The following is a 24930-nucleotide window of genomic DNA, read 5'->3' as shown; positions in this document are numbered from 1 at the left end:
CACCATAAAGGCCACAACATGCATGCTAATCACCTAGCAATGCTACATCATCAACAACAATTTAAGAATAGATATATGCTCACACTCTAAGCCATAAAACAGTCTATTCACAATGCACACATAACTGATACATTCACAGCATCATGCATATCATCACACATCATCAGTATTTTATCACATAAGCATATCATATCATGCCAAATAACAACCACAGTATTAGCACACTCTACTAATACCTATACTACTCACAACAACGGGGAATGTTCCCTAATATATCATACATCAGCTAAATCACATTACTCGGCTGAACAGCTAAAAACTGCACAACAACAGCTCAGGAAAATCACAAGTCTGCCCATACGCGTATTGCCTAACCCCATACGCGTATGGCCCATCTCCTGACAAAATCCCATACGCGTAACACCATCTCATACGCGTATGCTACGCGTACCACTTCCCCATACGCGTACCAACAGAGACCAAACTACGTTCAAAACATCATCTTCCTCATCCATACGCGTATTGCCTAGTGCCATACGCGTACCATGCCATCTCATACGCGTATTGCCTAGTGCCATACGCGTATGACCAGAAACCAGACTTCCAGATCTGCTATGGCTTTCTCTGCTACGAGATCTATCCAATTCAACCTTCCACAGTCCAATTTTTCACAATAATCGTTCATATCATCTAACACGAATCATAACCTATTCGATCTCACAATTTCTAACACTATTGCATCTAATTCCTACGAATTTCCTTCAATTTTAATCCAGATTCGTTCATCCCAAAAGTTCACAATTTTCAGCACAATTATTCCAATCAGAGGTAAATCAATGGTTTATCACTACCCATTACATATTATCCCATAATACCCATTAAACGATGATAAACCCCCCTTACCTGAGTTAATCCGGCAAATCTCTGAGCTTCAAGCTTTTCCTTCCTTCAACCCTTGTTCTCTGGCTTTCTTTGCCCTTTTCCACTTTTCTGCCTCTTTTCCCTTTTCACGTGAAAATAACTCTTTTTACCAAATGGAGCCTTTTTACTGATTTCTACTTTTATTCCAATAATAACAAAATAATCCAATAATAATAATCCCAATAATATTCCAATAATTATTATTCCAATAATAATAATAATTCCAATTATTTAATTAAATTAATAAATATATTATTAACTCAATTTAAATAATTATCTTATTTTATCGGGGTGTTACAACTCTCCCCCACTAAAAGAGTTTTCGTCCTCGAAAACATACCTCAAGTGAATAACTCAGGATAAGACTCCTTCATCTGACTCTCAAGTTCCCAAGTCACATTGCCACCTGCTGGTCCGCCCCAAGCTACCTTTACCAAAGCAATCTCTTTACCCCGCAACTGCTTCAACTCTCGATCCTCGATCCTCATAGGTGATGTTTCAACAGTCAGGTTATCTCTCACCTGTACATCATCTACTTGGACCACATGCGACGGATCAGGAATGTACCTCCTCAACTGAGACACATGAAAAACCTCATGTAAATTTGCAAGTGACGGCGGTAAAGCGATACGATAGGCCACCTCTCCTATCCTCTCCAAAATCTGATAAGGACCAATAAATCGAAGTGTCAACTTCCTCGACTTCAAAGCTCGACCAACCCCAGTTATCGGAGTAACACGAAGAAACACATGATCTCCCTCTTGGAACTCAAGTGACTTCCTCCTCTTGTCGTGATAACTCTTCTGACGACTCTGAGCAATTCTCATCTTCTCCTGAATCATCTTAATCTTTTCCGTAGTTTGTTGAACAATCTTCGGTCCAATCACAGCACTCTCACCGGACTCATACCAACATAAAGGCGTCTGACATCTCCTACCATACAAAGCTTCAAATGGTGCCATACCAATGCTCGAATGAAAACTATTGTTGTAGGTAAACTCAATCAAAGGTAAATAACAATCCCAAGCACCTCCCTTTTCCAAAACACAAGCCCTCAAAAGATCCTCCAGTGACTGAATCGTCCTCTCAGTCTGACCATCAGTCTGCGGATGATATGCAGAACTCAATCTCAACTTAGTTCCCAAAGCCCTCTGCAAACCTTCCCAGAACTTCGATGTAAATCTAGGATCTCTGTCCGAAACAATACTCGACGGAATACCATGCAAACTTACAATCTTCCCAATATACAACTCAGCTAATCTCTCTAACGGATAATCCATTCTGATCGGAATGAAATGAGCCGATTTCGTCAATCTATCAACAATCACCCAAATGGCTTCAAAATTCTTATTTGTCCTTGGTAACCCAGAAACAAAATCCATACTGATACTATCCCACTTCCACTCTGGAATAACCAACGGTTGCATTAGCCCAGACGGCTTCTGATGCTCAATCTTCGACTTCTGACAAGTCAAACAAGAATAAACAAAACTCGCAATTTCTCTTTTCATTCCCGGCCACCAAAATAACTTTTTCAAATCATGATACATCTTCGTAGCTCCAGGATGAATACTTAAGCCACTACGATGTCCTTCCTCCAGGATACTCTTCTTCAGTTCGGTAACCTCCGGAATACATACCCGATTAGCAAATTTCAAAACACCATTCTCATCCACTCTGAATTCACCACCTTGACCTTGATTCACTAGAGTCAACTTATCAACCAAAAACACATCGGATTTCTGACCTTCTCTAATCTCATCCAGAATACCACTCGTTAACTTCAACATTCCCAATTTAACACTATTGTGAGTACTCTCACACACCAAACTCAAGTCTCTAAACTGCTCAATTAAATCCAATTCCTTAACCATTAACATAGACATATGCAATGATTTCCGACTCAATGCATCAGCCACTACGTTTGCTTTACCCGGATGGTAATTCAAACCAAAGTCATAATCCTTCAGAAACTCTAACCATCTCCTCTGTCTCATATTCAGCTCTTTCTGATCAAACAAATACTTTAAACTTTTATGGTCACTGAAAACCTCAAATCTTGACCCGTACAAGTAATGTCTCCATAACTTCAGAACAAATACCACGGCTGCCAACTCTAAATCGTGCGTCGGATAGTTCCTCTCATGAACCCTCAGTTGTCTCGAAGCATAAGCTATAACCTGCTTGTTCTGCATCAACACACCACCTAAACCCAACAATGACGCATCACAGAAAACCTCAAATAGTTCTGACGGACTCGGTAATATCAGAATAGGAGCAGTAGTTAACCTTCTCTTTAACTCTTGGAAACCTTCTTCACATTTTGAGTCCCAAACAAACGCTTGCCCCTTTCTGGTCAACATCGTCAACGGTAACGCCAACTTAGAAAATCCCTCAATGAACTTCCTATAATAACCAGCCAATCCAAGGAAACTTCGAATCTCAGCAACAGACTTCGGAGCTTCCCACTTAGACACCGCTTCTATCTTAGAAGGATCAACAGCAACACCACCTCTTGAAATCACATGACCAAGAAAACTAACCTCTTCTAACCAAAATTCACACTTAGACAGTTTAGCAAATAACTTCTTTTCTCGTAGAACTCTTAAAACCATTCTCAAATGCTCAGCATGCTCTTCTTCAGATTTCGAATACACCAAAATATCGTCAATAAACACCACAACAAACTGATCTAGATACGGATGGAAAATCCTATTCATATACTCCATAAACACTCCAGGCGCATTAGTCACACCAAAAGGCATTACAGAATACTCATAATGTCCATACCTTGTTCTGAAAGCAGTCTTCTGAATATCCTCAGTTTTCACACGTATCTGATGATACCCAGATCTCAAATCTATTTTGCTGAACACACTCGCACCAACCAACTGATCCATCAGATCATCAATTCTCGGCAAAGGATACCGATTCTTGATCGTCACTTTATTCAGTTGCCTGTAGTCCACACACAACCTCATAGTACCTTCTTTCTTCTTAACCAATAACACTGGTGCACCCCACGGTGACACACTCGGACGAATAAATTTCTTATCCAACAGATCTTCCAACTGACTCTTCAATTCAGTTAACTCAACAGCAGACATACGGTACAGAGCCATCGATATCGGCCTAGTACCAGGTACCAAATCAATCGAGAACTCAACTTCACGCTCTGGTGGTAATTCAGTCACTTCTTCAGGAAACACATCAGGAAAATCACACACCACAGCTAGATCGCAAATCGCCAGTTTATCTTTAGCCTCCAAAGTCGCTAACAGCATAAACAACTCTGCCCCATCTGTTACTGCCTCATTCACCTGCCTTGCTGATAGAAACAAATCCTTTCCTTCCTCAATCTCAGGAAATATCACAGTCTTATCAAAATAGTTGATAGAAACTCGGTTAAACACCAACCAGTTCATACCCAAGATAACATCGATTTGCACTAGTGGAAGACACACTAGGTCCATCCCAAAGTCTCTACCAAAAATACTCAAAGGGTAATTTAAACGAACTGAAGTAGTAGTCACTGAACCCTTCGCAGGAGTATCAATCACCATACTTCCAAGCATCTCAGATATTTCTAACTTAAGTTTCACAGCACAATCCAAAGATATAAAGCAATGAGTCGCACCTGTGTCAATAATAGCTACAAGAGGAAAGCCATTAATATAACACGTACCTCGGATCAAACGATCATCTGCAGCAGTCTCAGAACCCGATAAAGCAAAGACCTTGCCTCCCGACTGATTCTCTTTCTTCGGCTTAGGACACTGTGGGCTAATATGACCCACCTCTCCACAGTTGAAACAAGTCATAGTCTTCAACCGGCACTCTGCAGCCAAGTGACCACCTTTGCCACACTTAAAACACTTCTTCTCATTACTGGTACACTCATGGAAACGATGTCCAGCCTGACCACATCTGTAACACTTAGCAGGGGCACTGGAGTCTCCCCCACTAGGCCTCTTCATCCCATTTTGTCTCTGGAAACCTTTTCCAGCTGCATACGGTTTCCCACGATCATTCTGATTCTTGCCTTTCCTATCAACCCTTTGCTGATAGCTCTCTGCTCTAGCCTTGGAATCCTGTTCAAAAATCCTGCAACAGTCAACCAAATCAGAAAACACTCTAATCCGCTGATACCCAATAGCCTGCTTAATCTCGGGACGTAACCCATTCTCAAACTTCACACACTTTGAAAATTCCCCAGTAGCCTCGTTATAGGGAGTGTAATACTTCGACAGCTCTGTGAACTTAGCAGCATACTCAGTAACAGACCGATTGCCCTGCTTCAATTCCAAGAACTCTATCTCTTTCTTTCCTCTGACATCCTCTGGAAAGTACTTCCTCAGGAATCTCTCTCTGAACACAGCCCAAGTGATCTCAGCATTCCCAGCAGATTCCAACTCAGTACGGGTAGCAACCCACCAGTCATCTGCTTCTTCTGACAGCATATGCGTACCGAACCTGACCTTCTGGTTATCGGCACACTCAGTCACTCGGAAGATCCGCTCGATCTCCTTCAACCACTTCTGAGCGCCATCTGGATCGTATGCTCCCTTGAACATTGGAGGATTGTTCTTCTGGAACTCACTCAGTTGACGAGCAGCTCCCATTCCCACAACATTCGGATTTCCTCCAAGTACTCCAGCTAGCATACCCAGAGCCTCAGCAATCGCAGCATCATCTCTACCTCTTCCAGCCATCTCTATTCTGAAAACCCAACAAGCTAAAACAATAAGTACTGATAGGGTTACACAACACCTATCCCGTACAGGGGAAACAGAATAATTACGACTCGACTCGACCGACTATGCTCTGATACCACTAATGTAACACCCTTCTAAAATACCCCCAAATATTTAATTAAAATAATAAATATCTCAATCAGAGTAATTATGCCCTGAAGGGTGTCACACAATCACTTCACACCAATCATCAAAATATCCTGTCATGCTCATTTGATTAATTAAAATAAGACACTTTTGCATAATTCACAGCGGATACGAAATAACAACATTCAAATCATGTACTACATTACATGTAAAGTGGTTCAACAACCAAAAGAAAACATAGTAAACATCCCATCCCGATGTTACATCTACCAGAGCATGACCCACTAAGGAGACTACACTAGACTCCAAGCACTAGCTTCTACTCAATCACTGCTCGTTACCTGAAAAATAGTTGTAAGGGTGAGTTTCTCAATCGATATAATAAGCATTATAAATTAACATGTAATGCCAAGTAATTTCACACATTTATCACCCTAATCAGATCATACATTCAGCAGCGGCAACATCAACTAAAATCATACTCAACTCAACCACAAAACACACGTATAATATTGGAATACATCCATTCATATTATACGCCATACAATACAAATGCAATGAGACTCCATGCATGCGGTACCGACTATTCGTGAACATATAGTTTAACTTCACCGACCAAATCCAGGTACGGCTACCAAGCTCACTAGTCCCACTCATTTGAGACCTAGTGACTCACATCACTAATTCCTCACCATGGGAATTAGCTACCACCCCAAGGGCCATGCTATGCACGCTAAATCACCTAGCATGCAAACATCAACAACAATTCACACTAACTCATCACTAATTCCTCACCATGGGAATTAGCTACCACCATAAAGGCCACAACATGCATGCTAATCACCTAGCAATGCTACATCATCAACAACAATTTAAGAATAGATATATGCTCACACTCTAAGCCATAAAACAGTCTATTCACAATGCACACATAACTGATACATTCACAGCATCATGCATATCATCACACATCATCAGTATTTTATCACATAAGCATATCATATCATGCCAAATAACAACCACAGTATTAGCACACTCTACTAATACCTATACTACTCACAACAACGGGGAATGTTCCCTAATATATCATACATCAGCTAAATCACATTACTCGGCTGAACAGCTAAAAACTGCACAACAACAGCTCAGGAAAATCACAAGTCTGCCCATACGCGTATTGCCTAACCCCATACGCGTATGGCCCATCTCCTGACAAAATCCCATACGCGTAACACCATCTCATACGCGTATGCTACGCGTACCACTTCCCCATACGCGTACCAACAGAGACCAAACTACGTTCAAAACATCATCTTCCTCATCCATACGCGTATTGCATAGTGCCATACGCGTACCATGCCATCTCATACGCGTATTGCCTAGTGCCATACGCGTATGACCAGAAACCAGACTTCCAGATCTGCTATGGCTTTCTCTGCTACGAGATCTATCCAATTCAACCTTCCACAGTCCAATTTTTCACAATAATCGTTCATATCATCTAACACGAATCATAACCTATTCGATCTCACAATTTCTAACACTATTGCATCTAATTCCTACGAATTTCCTTCAATTTTAATCCAGATTCGTTCATCCCAAAAGTTCACAATTTTCAGCACAATTATTCCAATCAGAGGTAAATCAATGGTTTATCACTACCCATTACATATTATCCCATAATACCCATTAAACGATGATAAACCCCCCTTACCTGAGTTAATCCGGCAAATCTCTGAGCTTCAAGCTTTTCCTTCCTTCAACCCTTGTTCTCTGGCTTTCTTTGCCCTTTTCCACTTTTCTGCCTCTTTTCCCTTTTCACGTGAAAATAACTCTTTTTACCAAATGAAGCCTTTTTACTGATTTCTACTTTTATTCCAATAATAACAAAATAATCCAATAATAATAATCCCAATAATATTCCAATAATTATTATTCCAATAATAATAATAATTCCAATTATTTAATTAAATTAATAAATATATTATTAACTCAATTTAAATAATTATCTTATTTTATCGGGGTGTTACAGAATACGCTACCAAAGAAAATCCATAAAGCACCGAGATGTACCCTTTCTTAGTCGACCTCAGTCGAACCTGCAACAACATTGAGTTCATCCTCGTCATAGGAGACGAATTAGAGAAAACAAAAGAACTCTACAAAAGAGAAAAGGTAGACAAAGTACCACATTCGTGGATTTTTACTTTGCTTTTGTAGAAAGTGAAGTGTGGTACTTTGTCTAATTTTTCTCTTTTGAAGAGTTCTTTGGTTTTCTATGATTCGTCTCTCATGACGAGGATGAACTCAACGCCATTGCAAGTTCGACTGAGGTTAACTAAGAAATGGTATATCTCGTTGCTTTCTGGATTTTCTTTGGTGGTGTATTCGACAACTACGACTTTGTCTTTTGCTTATAGAAATGCTTGGTCGAATTCTTCTATGTTCTGGACTTTTTCAACTCGTTCATATTTTTTTTTTGCCCCTGGAGCTGCTAAGGATTTTATGATAACAACACGAGTCTTGATGTGAGAGAATAGCGATGGACGATGAAAAATAGTATAGAATAACAAAGAGAATGAGTGGGAAGGAACTTAGGAAGGGTTGTGATTGAGGAAAGGATTGAGGGATTGCATATAAATTTGGTGCAGTGGGTGATTGAAGCCATGGATGAGAGAGGTATGAATTGAGAATAGAGAAAGAAGTAAGTAGGAAGAAGAATAAGAAGAATGGGAATGTTAAAAAAGAATATTCATCAAAAGACATGTGGACATGTTGATTACACATGTGTTTTGATTTTTCAGATTGTACCATTGCCAACTCAGTTGCCATGTAGCTTAAATAAACGGACGTTTGAGGAAAATAGACAAAAGGGACTCATATGCATCTATTATAAAGTTAAAGAACCAATGTGACACGAAAAATAAAAATAAAGGACCAATCAAAACTCCAGTGTATAGTTAAGGGACTAAAAAGAGTATTTTATATATATATATATATATATATATATATATATATATATATATATATATATATATATATATATATATATATATATATATATATATATATATATATATATATATATATATATATATATCAAATGTATGAAACGGGTAAAAAATATAAGAAGGAGAGAAGACTTTTGTATGGTTTTTAGCTAGCTGGTATATTATATAAATGATCACATAGTCCTTTATATAGCTGAGTTGTCATAAATTTCCGTAAAAAAGGAAATAATGAAAAAGGTATAAAATCGATTGATAATCAATTATGGTATGCTTATAAACGTTTATTTAAAATAATTTTAGGAAATCTTTGCTCAGATATGCACCATAATTGATTATGTATTAACCATAATCAATTATTCAGCAAGATACGCCTCATAATTGATTATACCACATCTATAATCAATTATAAGGAGAGATACTTTTCATAATTGATTGTCTACATAACTATAATCAATTATGTACGTTAAAAATCATCTTTGCCTTTTTCAAATAAGCTTTCTCAAGAGGTTTTTGAAAGAGTGGTGTTTTTAGAAAGAAAAAAACTATTTATGTGAGTCTATGTATATATTTTAATAATACAAGAGATAAATTATTGTTTACAACATGATCCTAATAAAATAAAAGTATTTGAACTTCATATCAAAACACACTTTTGATTTAGATTCATTCCTTGATATCATTTAGAATAGCTGATATTATTGAGTTAATAATCAAAACATGTTTAAACATACCCCTCCCCCCTAATAGTAGCTCATTTTAAAGATTAATCAAATTTTGAAAAAAGATTATTCAAAGGAAGTCTTTGTTGGCCTCTATAATTGGATTAACGTTAGGCTTATGTAATCATTTAGATGATTTTTCATGTTTACTTAGATTTTTATAAAAATGGAATTTGCATTAGCTTGTTATCTCACTCGAACTTTTTCTTGTGAATCTATGTACTTGCAGGTATTGTCAAGGTGATGCAAAGTGGTGAAGTTTGTTGATAGCGAAGCTGCAATCAACTGTTTGGTTTTGATGATGATAACACTTGATATCAACCGATATCTAGTGAAGTATTTATCTCTTGAAGATAACTCAAGCGGTCTAAGATGCTCTTAAGATATTTTATCAAGCTATCCTTTTGGAGTTCCTCTTAAAGATCAAGTCGTATCTTTGAAGTTAACATTGTGGTTGAACGACATTCAAGTGAAGACTTCTGTTTCAAGCTTCTCTGGTGGTTTGTGCTTCTAACTCTCTGGTGATGGTAATCAACTTGAAGATATCTCAAACCTCCTCAAGCTAGAAGATTCAAAGTTTTTGTGTGATGCTAAAGTCAAAGATAACAATTTCAATACTTGAAACTTCATAGTTGCGAAAGAGAGGAAGTGTGGAAACTTGTTTGGTCGTGTCCATCTGAGTGAGTGTCTTATAAAGGCACAAGGGAATTTTCTGAATTACTAATTCCAAATCACACACACGCACACTAAAAACATTTGAGAATCCTATGTTATTTTGTTAAAACCACCTAATTTTTTTAAAGCCTAGATAATTGATTAGGGAATTAAATGATCAGATTGAAGCAACTTTACAACTTAATAATCAATTATTTTTAGCTTATAACATCTAGAAACAATTGGAAAAGTTTCTTAATGATTGGTAATGTCTAAATATTAAAACCTCCCATTATGGCTTGAACAATCAATTATTCATGTGCAATAATCGATTAGCCTAATTGATTATGGTAGTTGTTCTGTTGCAGAACTAGAAATGGGAGAGATCACGGAAGATACGACATAGCAAAGCTTCACGAGTGATTCCTTGATGTGATAATATGGATGAAAGGTTGCGATCATAGTGTTTATTGAACCAAAAGTGTTGATCTTAAATTGACTCTTATTGATCGGCTCGATCTTAAATTTGCATTGCTAATCTCTGATATAGTGCTTCAGAGAGGTGGTACTTGCATGGTTAGCACTCGAATGCCCAAGTCAGTTTAGGGTTTAAGATAATTGTAATGGGAGTGGATATTAGATATTGTGTACCTAAAAACTCTTTGTGAAGGTATTTATACCTTGGGCTTGTTGGAACAGGTTGAATAAGTGGGCCTCGCATTATTGGGATTTTGGATGGCATGGAGCAGTGGGTCCTTAGGCCTTTAGCTGACACATAACAGTTTCTCTCAAGACTCGTCAAGCATTCTGGATGTTGGGGGAGTCTTTTAATAATCTTGGTATTCCCATGAGAATGGCTTTCTAGGCGTTAGCTGGCATGCGCTACATTGGTTTTGCCAAAATATAATGGGGAACAGATGCATTTAATGTAGTTCTATCATTAAAATATTTTACCATTTCTCTTTGACGTGTGACCTAAAAAGGTCCAGAATAGTGTGACGTAGCTTACTATACACTTGAGTTGGATTGTGTTCCCAAGGCAAAATATAACCTTAATCCTTGCTTGTTTCTTACATTTTTAATATGATTCACTCAACTTTCTTTGCCTATATAAGGATAGAGGGAATATGGATAAATTTTTTTGCAATCTTGTAGACTGAGTTTCACTTGTTTGCTTTGAGCCTCTTTCTCTTCTCTAAGAGCGTTTTAACGAAGTAAGTGTTAACGTCCATTCAAAGCTTCAAAGCTTTATCTTTCGTCCTTCTCTCTGCTTCATCGCCTTTTACCTTACATTTTGAGTTACCTTTCTTCCCTTCAGCTTTTCATTCTAATATTTTACTTCATTTTTATGATGATGAATAATAGCCATGTCGTCATCGAGAGTGATTCAGATGGTAGTGTTTCTTCTTCTTCAAGAATGGGAATGGCGTCTGAATCGCATTCCTTTTCCTCTGTCAACATGGATTTTAAACCAAAAATTACCCATTTGATTGATGATTTGGAAATGGAAGGGACGTCTTGAGAATCTATTTCAAACATGGATCCTTCTAGGGATTCTTCGGAGAGTCTATTTCCATAGAAACTTGATAGTGGTGAAAACCATGTCGAGAAGTCGATGTCTCCCCCTGTATTGGTTGAGACGGAAATAAAAGTTGTTTGTCATGGGAGGGAACGTGACAGTAACTTCGTTAAGACATATCGATGGGTGAATGTTGGTGGTGTGATTTGTGTGAATCGCAAGTGCACGGTTGTGTCAAGTAGTAAAAATATAGATCCCAAAGAAAGGTGTATGAGTACCAAATTTCGCTCTAATTATGTTTAGATAAAACTATCACAAAAGAGTGTTTGATTCAGTTTGGAAAACATATTTTAACAAATAATAAAAAGTAGAACTAGGAGATATGATCATCCTGAAGGTGTGAAAAACACAAGAAATGGAGGTTTGAATTGGGTTTTACAAGCAAAAGCTTTTTCCAAAACAAGAACACCACTAACAAGTTAATAATAAAGAGATAAAAACACAAGTATTTTTATCTTGGTTTGCTTGAAACTCAAAGCTACTCCAATCCACCCGCCAAGGTGATTTTGCCTTATATACAAGGACTTAATCCACTATAATCAACAGATTACAATAATCACAAAGAATATCTTTCTTTGTCTTCTCAAAGGTCCAACTATACCCTAGTCTCCTTAAGGACTCACAAAGAATAACCTTTTTTGTCTTCTCAAGGATAACCTCCTTAAGGAATCAAACAAACAGTTTGAATAATATTTTGTGTTACAAGTTGCTTCTATACAAGCATATTTTATACAAATGATAAACAAACACTTAAAGAAAAAGTGTGTACAAAAGAATGATAACTTTTCACAAAGAAACAAACTTGTTAAAATATTGTATAACCAATGGATTTTCCTCAAGTCTCCAAGTCTCACTTATATAGCATAAGAAGAAGACCGTTGAAGGGGGAAATTGGGAAAGCTCATAGGGTGGTTGTTCACTGTTAGATGATAAAAGGAGTGATACCGCATACTGCCATTCGCCCACAAAATCAATGACATGTATGATGTATAGTATTGTCCTTTGCCCATGCAATCAGGTAGTGGAAAGGATATTTGACTTATATTATGTACTATTTTATCATGTTCCCATTTGATCTTATCTTCAAGTTCATTGGCTTTTGATGAAACTTGATGAAGCCTGAAATGAAGAAACATAGAGTTGGATTCAGAAACTTCAGAATCTTTGGTCAGAACCTTGATAGCGTCTAGCTTGAGATCTTCAGAATCTTCAGAGTCTTCAGAATCTACAGTCAAAACCTTGATAACCTCAATCGTCTGGCTTGAGATCTTCAGAATCTTTAGATATGCAAAACAACTTTAGAAGCTTGCCATTCTTTAGAAGCTTTAGTGTTCAAAGTCACGTCTAGAAGGACGATCTAAGAGAACATTCCAGCAACAACATAGCGTTTTCTCATAAGCTTCTTGGGAGTGAATTCGCACAGAAGTAGAAAGATCATTGCAGTAGCAACATTGAATATCTTCCAGAACTTCTAATAACTGGCGCAGAAGGGGATTTGGAACTCATTGTTCAGAAACTGATGACGTTGCACGTCATATACTCAGAATCAGGATTGGTTGTTAAAGCTACACAATAATAAACCATTAGGGTACCAAAAATTTTCTCACAAAAATACAACATTGTTATCATAAAAACTCAAGGTATAGATGCAAAAATAAATCTTGTTCTAACAATCTCCCCCTTTTTTATGATGACAAAACATGTATTTTGATGAACAGTTTTGTATAGGGAAATCCCAGAAGAATACATCTTACAGAAGCACAAAGCTCTCCCTGAGATGTATAATCCTTAAAAAGATAAAATCAGAATGAAAGAACACTTTCCGGATTAACCTTTTGAAGTACCAGAGTGATTTTCAATTAGAATCTGGTTTGTCTTCAGAAGTTGCTTGATGTTGTCTAGAGCACTGGTTTGTTAACATCAACATTCTCATGAGTTTCACTTCAAAAGCTTTCTTGAGTTCTTTTAAAGACGCTTTAAAGTTGGTTGTCTTCAGTCGGAACTTGAATTTTGGTTCTCTTTGAAATTCTCTTTCAGAGTTGGATTACCTTTGAAGAGCTCTTTGAAAAGAACTTTCAGAACCTGGATGAGAATTCTTCTTAAAAGAAACTTGATTTCTATGTCGGATTACTATGGAGGAAACTCTTCCTCATAGTTGTATGCTAATGCCAAAGTTTTCTAAATTCTTCAGAACTTGATGCCAAGTCCCTAATGTTCTAAGTTCGGAACATGGTTATTACTGACCATCAACATGAAGGTTTTAACGGACTCAGATAGAAGACCATTTCAACAGAAATTGGAAACTTGTATTCTGATCTTTGAAACTTCATGAAAGCTTTTGATACTTAACCATTCTGGCTTAAGAACTCAACCTTGTAAAACAGTTAACATTATTCTTCAAAGTAGTTATTAGTAGAAAGCATTAAACAATGTTTGGGTCTTTAGTTAGGGATTTAGGTACATCAAAAATAATTATGCATCTTCCCCTTAGATATGTTTCTTCCCCTTTGTCATCAATCAAAAAGACGTAGACAAAATAATAAAAGAATTAAAGAGAAACAAACACACTTTTCATTGAATAATGCCAAAAGTCAGAAAAGATACAAACAGAAGCATTAAAAACAAAACATTTTTTTTAAAGAAAATAAGGTGTTAAGGGTTCTGAGGAGGAGGCGGAGGAAGTCTAGATAGTATCAACTGAAACAGCATATCCTGTTTGTCCAAACACTCTTTGACCAATGCATTATTAGCTTTGATTTCCTCAATAATCTTCCGAAGCACATCAAGAACATCTCTGTCACACCCTGATTTTGACCCTAAATCACCAATTTAACAGATTTATCATAGTCATTGCATATTTGCGTATCATAACATCCATTCCATACCGCATAGTGCCTAAAATATTAGTCAAAATAAATTTTTAGATCTACAGGCAAACCAGTTGAATCAATTGTCAAATGTGTGCCAAAACAGTGGGCGAAAAATTTCAAAATCAAGCTTGCAAACATCGGTTTTATTAATCTATGTTTCACGTAATTTAACCTGGTGTGCTCGATTTATTTTTTCGGTCACATTTTGATCCGTCTGAGTGTTTTAACCTGGCGTTTTCCATTTCAAAATTTGACAAAAAGTTGTGTGTTTTCGAGAAGTTTATTTTACACTGATCATTTTGATGCATTCAATTTAATTTTTCTAGCACTTTTGCATCTGATTTTTATTCATTTTGAGTCATTTTAATTTTATTTTATTTGTCAAAATGTTCGAAATAAATAAATAAAATTTTCTATGTTTTTATTTCGAATGAATTTTAATTATTTAAACTAATGTAATTTTATTTGATTCAATTTATTTTTAACTAGTTTTAACACTATTAACACTCATTAAGGGTATTGTGGACATTTGATTTTAAAAGAAAACCCTACTAGATTGGTATAAGTACCAACTTGTTTGCAATGAGGGAGCAGACCACCAACGGTAAGACACATGGCGGCGCATCTCTTAACTCATCCTTGACTACATTCATCCATAAAACTCTTTCTCCACACACACACATACTTCCCCTCTTTCTCAGTAAAAAATGCAAAAGGAAAAAAGTGGGAAAACTCACTTTATGAGAGCGAGAGAACACGCAGGGGAGGGAGTTTTTCTTCTTCACTTTTCATCACCACATACTCCTTTCAACTACACCACAAAACAACCACAACATATCCTTCATACAATCTCCTCCATAACTTTCTTTAATCACTTTCACTCTTCCAAAAAACCATCCACACCATTGAAACCATGCATAAACTACACGACAACTCCGACATCACACCTTCAACAACTTGTTTCTGTTTCCGGCCGTCGTTCGCCGTATAAATGTTTGTTACGTTTTTCTTCTTGACTTATCTCGCGTTACTGTTTTTGCATTTTTTACTACTTATTTTTATTTTCAGTTTGTTGTATTTGACAATGAGAGTATGTAGATGTCTTGATCATTATTTGTTTTGATATATAGTTTTTTTATCATGCACATATATGTTTTATGGATATAAACATATATGTTTTGATTATATATATATATATATATATATATATATATATATATATATATATATATATATATATATATATATATATATATATATATATATATATATATATATATATATATATATATATATATATATATATTTGGGTCTTTTGAGTTTTTTTGGCATTATAAGTATGTATATATATTTCTCCTTTTGGTATCAATTTCCCATATATATTATACTTTCAGATTTCAAGTTTGTATATACATATACATTGTGGTTTAAAAATTTATTTCAATTTTTACTTGATGGTTTTTAGTTTTATATATATATATATATATATATATATATATATATATATATATATATATATATATATATATATATATATATATATATATATATATATATATATATATATATATATATATATATATATATATATATATATATATATATATATATATATATATATATATATATATATATATATATATATATATATATATATACTGCATTTTCTTTTTCTAGTTATATATTATACTTTTGTTTTAATTTTACCGTTGTTTCAAATTTTATATATATATATATACATATATATATATATATGTATGTTGATTTTGTTTTATATATATTTATAAATTTTTAATACTTTATATTTTATTTATAATTTATAATTTTATTTTTATATACAGTTTTTTTTAGAAAAAATATATATACCGGTTAGTTATTTTTAGTTAGTTTTATAATATGTATATATTTTCAGATTTTTAAGTTTATATATATTTTGTCGATTTGAATTTATTTACATATACTTTCTGTTTTTTTTTTCTTTTTGTTTTATATATATATATATATATATATATATATATATATATATATATATATATATATATATATATATATATATATATATATATATATATATACATTTTTGGTTCTTTGGTTATATATATAGTATGATATTATTGTAACGCTTCTTTAATAATATTTGGTAGTTGCATTGACTTTATTGTGTTGCGATCTCGAAGTTAAAATTCAATTTAACCTTTGAAAATCGTTAGGATACATATATTTGGTTGCTCGGCTTCTTATAAAGTGATTCCTACATAAATCCATTTTAGGTTAGCTTAGAGCTAAATTCAGTTGCTTTCAAATTCGGTTGGTTTCCGGTCCCGTGGCTTACTCTTGGGCCTTCTTACAATGAGTTCTTGATAAATATCAAGTTATTTTTCAAAATCTCACAAACTCAAATTATTTTCAAAAACCATTCTCTTAAATAAAATATGAAGAAAAAGATCACCCTGGATGGAATATCCAGTCGTAATCTCGAATATTAGGCTCAAGTTGTAAGAGCTTGTAAGCCCTATGTATTCGTCTTCTCTTCAAAACACTTGTAATTATTCAAGACATTTCCCTAAGTGAATCCGAAGAAAAAGATTACCTGGATGAAATATTCAGTCGTAATCCCGACTATTAGGCACAAGTTGTAAGAGCTTGCAAGCCATAAGTATTCGTCTTCTCTTCAAAATTCTTGTAAATATTCAAATTTCTTTTCTCAATAAAATCGGAAGAAAAAGATTACCTGGATGAAATATCCAGTCGTAATCCCGAATATTAGGCCCAAGTTGTAAGAGCTTGTAAGTCTTAAGTTTGTCTTCTCTTCTAAAACACTTGTAAATATTCAAATCATTTTCATAATTAAAATTGGAAGAAAAAGATTGCCTGGGTGAAAGGTCAAAATGTAGTCCCGAGTATTAGACCCAAGTTGTAAGAGCTTGCAAGTCATAAATACTCGTTATTCAAACCCAAAAATACTTTCAACCAATCAAACTTTTTTTCGCCGTCGTGCGATCCATCAGGAAAACCTTTTCATAAACGAAAGAAATCTTGTCTTAAGGTGATGTAAAGCAATGCTTCGTCCATAATTGTTGAGTTGAGATAAGTGACGTCTTTCCGAATGTTGATTTCTAAATCCATTCGATGTGTGGTTTACATCCGCTCCTCATCTGTTTTGGGTAAAACAATGTTTTTCATCGATTAATACAATATAGCTTTCGCTAAATTCGACCAACACATAAACATTTTCTATCTAGAACTACGTAAGCCTTGAGTTCTCTATTGAGGTACGTAGGAGCAGGATTGCAAAATCTTGTCAGGCCCATTAATAAAAAACTTAGGTTTAGTCCCCTTTGTTGCAAAAATCCAAAAACATCTTTTCTTTTCTTTTGATCCTATTATTCTTTCCCTCATAATAACTTGAGAATCCTAACACTTCAAGCTAACACTAACGCGCACAATTAACCTAATGGTTCCCGTTGAGTACAACGGACGTGAGTGGTGCTAATACCTTCCACTTGCGTAATCGACTCCCGAACCCTGATATTGGTTGCGACGACCATAATCATTGTCGTTCTTTCTTGGGTTTTATCGATATTTCCTATTTCCTTTTTAGGAATAAATAAAGTTCGGTGGCGACTCTGTTCAGTCCATCATGCGAGTGTGCGATTGCGCTTCGCTAAGTCGTGCTCTCATTTTTCGAGGTGCGACAGATGGCGACTCTGCTGGGGACAATGTTGTTTCCCTAAGTGAGTCAAGCCTAGTTAGGTCGTTTGTGTGACTTTGTTTGTTTACTTGTGTGGCTTTTCTTTATTGTTTTTGCTATCTTTGTTGTCATATTGATAAAATCTATTGTATTGGTTCCACTATGCTTTGGTACTTGGATACTCTGATTGCAAACCTTGTGGGAAAAACTTTTTACCCGAGCCTCGAGTAAAAACATAAGATAGGACGAGGTTGAGTAGTGCGGGTCTGCGAGATGAATTTCTCGTTGGGTCAGTACGAGAACCTCACTTAGAGTAGATCCTTTGGAGGATGTTGTTGCTCGGCAAGTAAGTTGCCATAAGCTTCGATATTTTCATAAGGATCCATGACTCTAAGGACCATTTGTAGAACCTTAATCATGTGTCCAACTAGGAAAGATGGTTGCGTAGTATGGGTCTACGAGATGAATTTCTCGTTGGATCGATGCGAGAACCTCACTTAGAGTAGATTCTTTGGATGGAGTTGATGCCCGACAAGTAAGTTGCCATAGGCAGCAAACAGTCTAATGGATCCATGACTCTAGGAACTTTTTTGAAACCCTAGATTACCCGGTGAGAACCTATTCTTGGAAAACAATCAGATTCATCAGTACCTCAAACTTTTGAACCCGTGTATTGAAAAAAAAAACAAATATGCATGGCTTACATTGCATTCATTTACATTCCATTGCATCTGCATCTCATCATAATGCATGTCATTTTCCAGACAAATTACAAAAAAAACTCATCCATCCTTTGTCCATAATCTGCAAAGTGATTCCTGACACGCGTCTAGAACAAAGAACCATGTCTCAAGAGATGATGGACGAGCTAAGGAAAAGTCAAGAAGCATTGAAGGAGGAACTCAATATTTTGAAGAGCCAAATGGGATGGGTCGTGGAAACCCTGTAAGCCTTATTGAGAAAAGAGGATCATCACATACTTATTGTTGCAACAGAGGGAGCTACGACTCCACATCCATCAGGTGTTACCCTGAGTCAAAGGCAAATCTATATGGCAACTCCTCATCTACCGGCATATGGCCCTCCTTCAGGATGTCATCATCAACATCCTCTGGATATTCCTCCTCAAAATCACTAAAGTCAGGTTCGGAACAAAAATCAGAATTAGAACAAGGGGAACAAAAATCACAACGACCCGATTTCGGTGCCATATAGCAAGCTCTATCCACAGGTGATCCAGAATACTTTGGTGACCCCTCGAGTTCTCACACCTACGTCACCATACCTACCATGGTACAACCCAAATGTAACATGTGAATTCCATAAAGGGGCAGCGGGACATGACCTAGATTCTTGCTTAACGCTGAAAGCCTTTGTACGAGAGCTGATTAACAAAAAGAGCTTAGTCTTTGAAGAAGATCACCCTAAGGTCAAGTGCAGATACCATACTGGAACAATGGGGCACTCCATCGAGGAATGCAAGAGTTTTAAGTTCAATCTGCAAAGATTGATTGACATTAGGTCACCAACACTCAAGGAGGAAAGCTCAGGTACATACATCTTGATTTCTGGGCCAAGTAGCGAGAAAGGCAAAGGACCTCAGAAACCCCTCAAGGTTTTGTACCACAAGGAAGAAGGCAGGGAGGTGGCTAACGAGATATCATCATTTCCTGATAAGAGAATTGAGATATCACCTTGGATTTATAATGTCACGACCCATGCCAACAGAAGCAAAGGAGAAATGAGTAGTGGATCTAAGAGGGTTGCGTCCAACGATGAGATTAAATGAAAAGAATTTGAAGATCTTCGTGCCAATGTCAAAAAGCTTCTTGATCCCAACCTTCACGTGGATGAAAATGAGCAGTTAACAATGCCCAAAGTGCCATACCAGTAACCACTACCTTTTGGTCTTCATTACCAACAATCCTGGTTTGCTTCTCATCCAAATTAAAAAGCCCAAGACCCGAGATATCAAAATCAGCATAGGCCTCAAAATAACTTGGAAAGAAACAATGATCCTCGTCATCCAATCCTCATGACATATAACCAACTTCTACAACCTCTGATTTAAAACTCTTTGGTGGTTCCCAAGTCTCTTAAGCCGGTTCCACAACCTTACCCACCCGGGTATGACCCAAATGTGAAATGTGGATATCATGCCGGATCAGAAGGGCACTCAACTGAAGACTGTGACGCTTTCAAAGCCAAAGTACAACAGCTGATTGATAACAAGTACATAGCCTTTCAAGAAGGAAGCTTGGTAGTGAACGTTAACCCATCACCCAGATAAGTGGGAAGACCTCAAGGGGTGTCCCCCGAAGTTAATGGATCAAGTTTGAAGAAGTCATTTCCCTAAAGCTGACAATCATTTGGTTGTTTCAGCATTTCTTTTGTAATTTCCTTGCATGTTGATTGCTAGTTGCTTTTAAGCATTGTTGTTTTCTTTTAATTGTAAGATTAATGAAATGTTTATGCATCTTTTGAATTAATCCATTCATATTCACTCATTTTTCATTTATGTTAAAAACAAAAAATATTTCTCTCATTCACTTCAGTTTATCAAACCACCGTGTTAACAAAGATTGGGAGGAGGAGGATGAAAACGAAACACCTAAAATTATTGTGGTATGCTTTTGAAGAAAACCTTGTCGATGATGTAAGGCATTGTTTCAAATCTCCAAAAACTGAAGACATAAGGAGTTAATCCATAGTCAACCACTTTGAGCCTAGAAGTTGGTGTTTCTTTCGGATCTAAAAACCCTTAATCTTAACCTGGGGCAGGGTAGTTGTGTTCAAATAGTTTGACCATGCATTCGATCTTTCAAAAGAATCCGTCCATCTGTACACCCTCCAAATAGGTTCAACCACATGTTATCCTTCGCACACATGTTAAAGTGTAGAAGAAGCTAAGAAAAGATAAAATTAGTGTTGGTTGATTCTCATCCACCAATAATGTGGCAGTCAACACCTTTCTAAAAAAGAGAAAAAAGCCCGCTAAGTCAAATACCACAAAATGACTTAGGCAAAAGTTAGGGCATCCCAATGGACCGAAAGCTTCAAAGAAGCAGTCGAGGAAAAATTAAGGATAAAGAAAAACAAAAAAAGAGGTCCTCAAATCCTCAACAAAACCAAGCAAAATAAGGTGACTGCCATTTTAAGAAAATTCATCTTGAATCCTCATCACACCTTTGAACCCTCTTGGAAGTCGAATGCGTGTATCGAATTAACTGAATATAGGAATTGGAGATCATCAAGAAGAAGGGGTGGGTTAAAATTAAATTTGAGCCTTATATCCTTTTGTTTAAAAAAAACGTGAACCATGCCAAATTACAACCCTTAAAAGACCTAATTGAGGCATGGTTTATTCTGAAAGCATACTACAACAAGGTTGTGTTAACATGACTCCAAACGATTTTTGTTAATAATTTGATCACACCAATATGTGTACTGTGAATGACTAGATCATCATTATGTTCTTATCAGTAATTTGTTCACTGTATTTCACCCGTTCATATCAATAAATTTTGATTTCAAACTTTTGCATAAGCACCACATGAAAATTACCATTTTCGAATGAACGGTCTTATTTGCGAGTCAACACTTAGCATTAAAGAAATTCCAACAATATACAATTGAGGAACTTGATAAAGTGAAAGAAGTCCAATCAGGGGCAAATCACTTTGAGAGTCAGTTGATCCGAGCCAATCACCCCAAGGTTCAGTTAGCCAAGAGTAATTTGCTTTAAGACTCAGACTAGGGCAAGCCACCTCAAAAGCTCATTGAGTCCAACTAGACAAGGATAGTCAATCAGAAGTCTACCATTCCAGGTTTTGGTTAATCAGGGTGAGATCATTGCGGTATTCAAACATTGGGGCAATCCATCTCGAGATCGTCTCATGTCAAGCTGTTTCAAACTCACTTTCATGGTGAACATTTTCAAAGATCCAGCAGACTGGGGCAAGATGAGCCACAGAGGGGCACATCCCCTTCATGCTTTCAAACTACTCAAACAAATTCTTCCATGTGTCAACAACTATTGAGTTCGAGACGAGTGTCCGAAAATCATGCTAGTATAGTTCATTAGTCCTTATAAAGGATCCCATTGGCAAAGTTTGTGGCTGTCAAGATTGATAGAATTCTCCTTTGACAATATCTATCACATATATTTGGTTGAGTTCTTGGTGTTGAGGAATCATGGTATCCATAAAAATCCTCTACAACTCCCAGTCCACTCAAGTGTCAGCATTCTCATAATCATGATCATTCATATATCATGCAAATTCAAATCATGCATAGCCGAAATGTACTTCGTGTTCATTTTGCATTGACCCATGTCTTGTTGTTGATCCTATATCCTCTGACCTCTAATTCCAGCTTGTCTTTGGTGCCCTTAATCCATCATCCAGTTTTCGCAGTCATCTTCCAGTCCAACTCAGTTGGAAATTTTGTCCATGAGGTTTAATTCCTTTTGGGATTATCCGATGAATTTCTGGATTACTCCTTTGTTTATTGATGTATTTCTATAACTTGTCTAATGTATTTCTAGATGTTCCCTACCTATCTGATGTATTCTCGGATGTGTCTGTATTCTGATGTATTTCCAGAATTTCCTCAATGTATTACCGAATGTGTCTGTATTCTGATGCATTTCCAGAATTTGTTTCTTTTACTCTCCTATGAATTCTCGGACATGTCATTTTTGTTCTGACGCACTTCTAGAACCCCTATGACATTCCCTAGAATTACTTTTAGACGCATTGGTGTCTCCAAAAATTTAGTTGTCACTAGGCATTATTCCAAGTTTAGTTGTTACTAGAACTCGTTTTAAACCCAATTGTCATTGGCATCACCGTCACTCCGTTTGTAAATATAATCGTAATTGGTATCTGAAGTTTGGTTGTCACCAACATCATTTCAAGTCCAGTTGTTGCTGGCAAACTCCATTGTAGTCAGTAATTGCTTTACTATTGCCTTCGGCAAAGTCCAATTGTTGTTGGCAAAATCCGTTAAAAGTTGGTTGTAATCCATTGCTTACAGTCAAAGTCTGATTGTTGTTGGCAAAATCCATTAAAAGTTGGTTGTAATCCATTGCTTACGGTCAAAGTCCAATTGTTGTTGGCAAAATCTGTTAAAAGCTGGTTGTAATCCATTTCTTACGGTCAAAGTCCAATTTTTGTTGGCAAAATCCGTTAAAAGCTGGTTGTAATCCATTGCTTACGGTCAAAGTCCAATTGTTGTTGGCATCAATCCGTTAAAAGCTGGTTATAATCCTTTTGCTTACGGTCAAAGTCCAATTGTTGTTGGCACCTATCCGTTAAAAGTTGGTTGTAATCCATTGCTTACGGTGAAAGTCTAATTGTTATTGGCGCCTATCCGTTAAAAGCTGGTTGTAATTTGTTGCTTATGGTCAAAGTCCAATTGTTGTTGGCACCTATTCGTTAAAAGCTGGTTGTAATCCATTCTTTACGGTCAAAGTCCAATTGTTGTTGGCACGTACAGAGAGTTTGATTACCCTGTATTTCCTGATGGTTCCGTGAAAGTCATGTATGACTCATCATCTTGAGGAATTCCCAGAAGCTTGGAGATTTTTCGTGTTAGAAAACTCCAATGATGTTGGTTTTGTTTGATTTCTTTGTAAAGAATCATTGTAGCCTTTTGTGTGGATGATCTACTTTTAAGAAGACTCCCGCTTATCTTTGTTTTGCATAAGTTCCCTGTTAGAAATCTCCAGAACTTTCAGATGTATTCTAAAGTGTCAGGTCATGTATGAACTTGTTGATGAAACTTGATTTGTTTGTTTTCCAATAGTGTCAGGTCATGTATGAACCTGTTGTTGAAGTTTTCTTTGGGTTTTCTAGTGTTGTCAGGTCATGTATGAATTTGTTGTTAAAATCTCTGTGAAACCTCCATAATTGTCAAGTCATGCATGAACCTATGGATATACTTTCTTTGAATTTTCCAGTGTCGTCGGGTCATGTATGAACATGTTGATAAAACTCCCTTTGATTTTTCCAAGTATTGTTAGGTCATGTATGAACCTATGGATGAAACTTACCTTGATTATCCTAATGTTGAGGTCATGTATGAACCTATTGATTTAACTTTCCTTGATTTTCTAGCATTATTAGGTCATGTATGAACCTATTGTTGAAACACTTTGAATTTTCCAATGTTGTCAGGTCATGTATTAGCCTGTTGATAAAGCTTTCTTTGTATTTTTTCGGTATTGTCAGGTCATGTTTGAACCTGTTGATGGATATTTTTAATATACCCCAGCATTGTCAGGTCATGTTTGAACCTGTTGATGGATATTTTTAATATACCCCAGCATTGTCAAGTCATGTTTGAACCTATTATTGAAACTCTTTTAATGTTCCAATGGTCAGGACGTGTATGAACTTATTGATGGAATTATTTGATTTTTCATGTGTTATCAGGTCATGTATGAATCTATTGACTAAACTTTCCTTGATATTCAAGCTATAATCAGGTCATGTATGAATCTATTGACTAAACTTTCCTTGATATTCAAGCTATAATCAGGTCATGTTTGAACCTGTTATTCAAACCTTCTTTGTATGTTCCCTAATACTGTCAGGTCATGTTTGAACTTGTTAATTGAGCGTTCTTTCAATATTCAAGTG

The 24930-nt window shown here is 36.2% G+C and overlaps 1 pseudogene; it reads right to left on the bottom strand.

Annotated features, from left to right (window-relative positions):
• Positions 1-7921: 7921 nt before the first annotated feature.
• LOC127114931 (thioredoxin-like protein CDSP32, chloroplastic) lies at positions 7922-8430 on the bottom strand (annotated as a pseudogene).
• Positions 8431-24930: the final 16500 nt, after the last annotated feature.

The sequence above is a fragment of the Lathyrus oleraceus genome, chromosome 1 (assembly GCF_024323335.1).
Source record: "Lathyrus oleraceus cultivar Zhongwan6 chromosome 1, CAAS_Psat_ZW6_1.0, whole genome shotgun sequence".
Lineage (NCBI taxonomy): Eukaryota > Viridiplantae > Streptophyta > Magnoliopsida > Fabales > Fabaceae > Lathyrus > Lathyrus oleraceus.
Note: the sequence above shows the minus strand (reverse complement) of the source record. Positions and strands in the feature narration are given on the sequence as shown.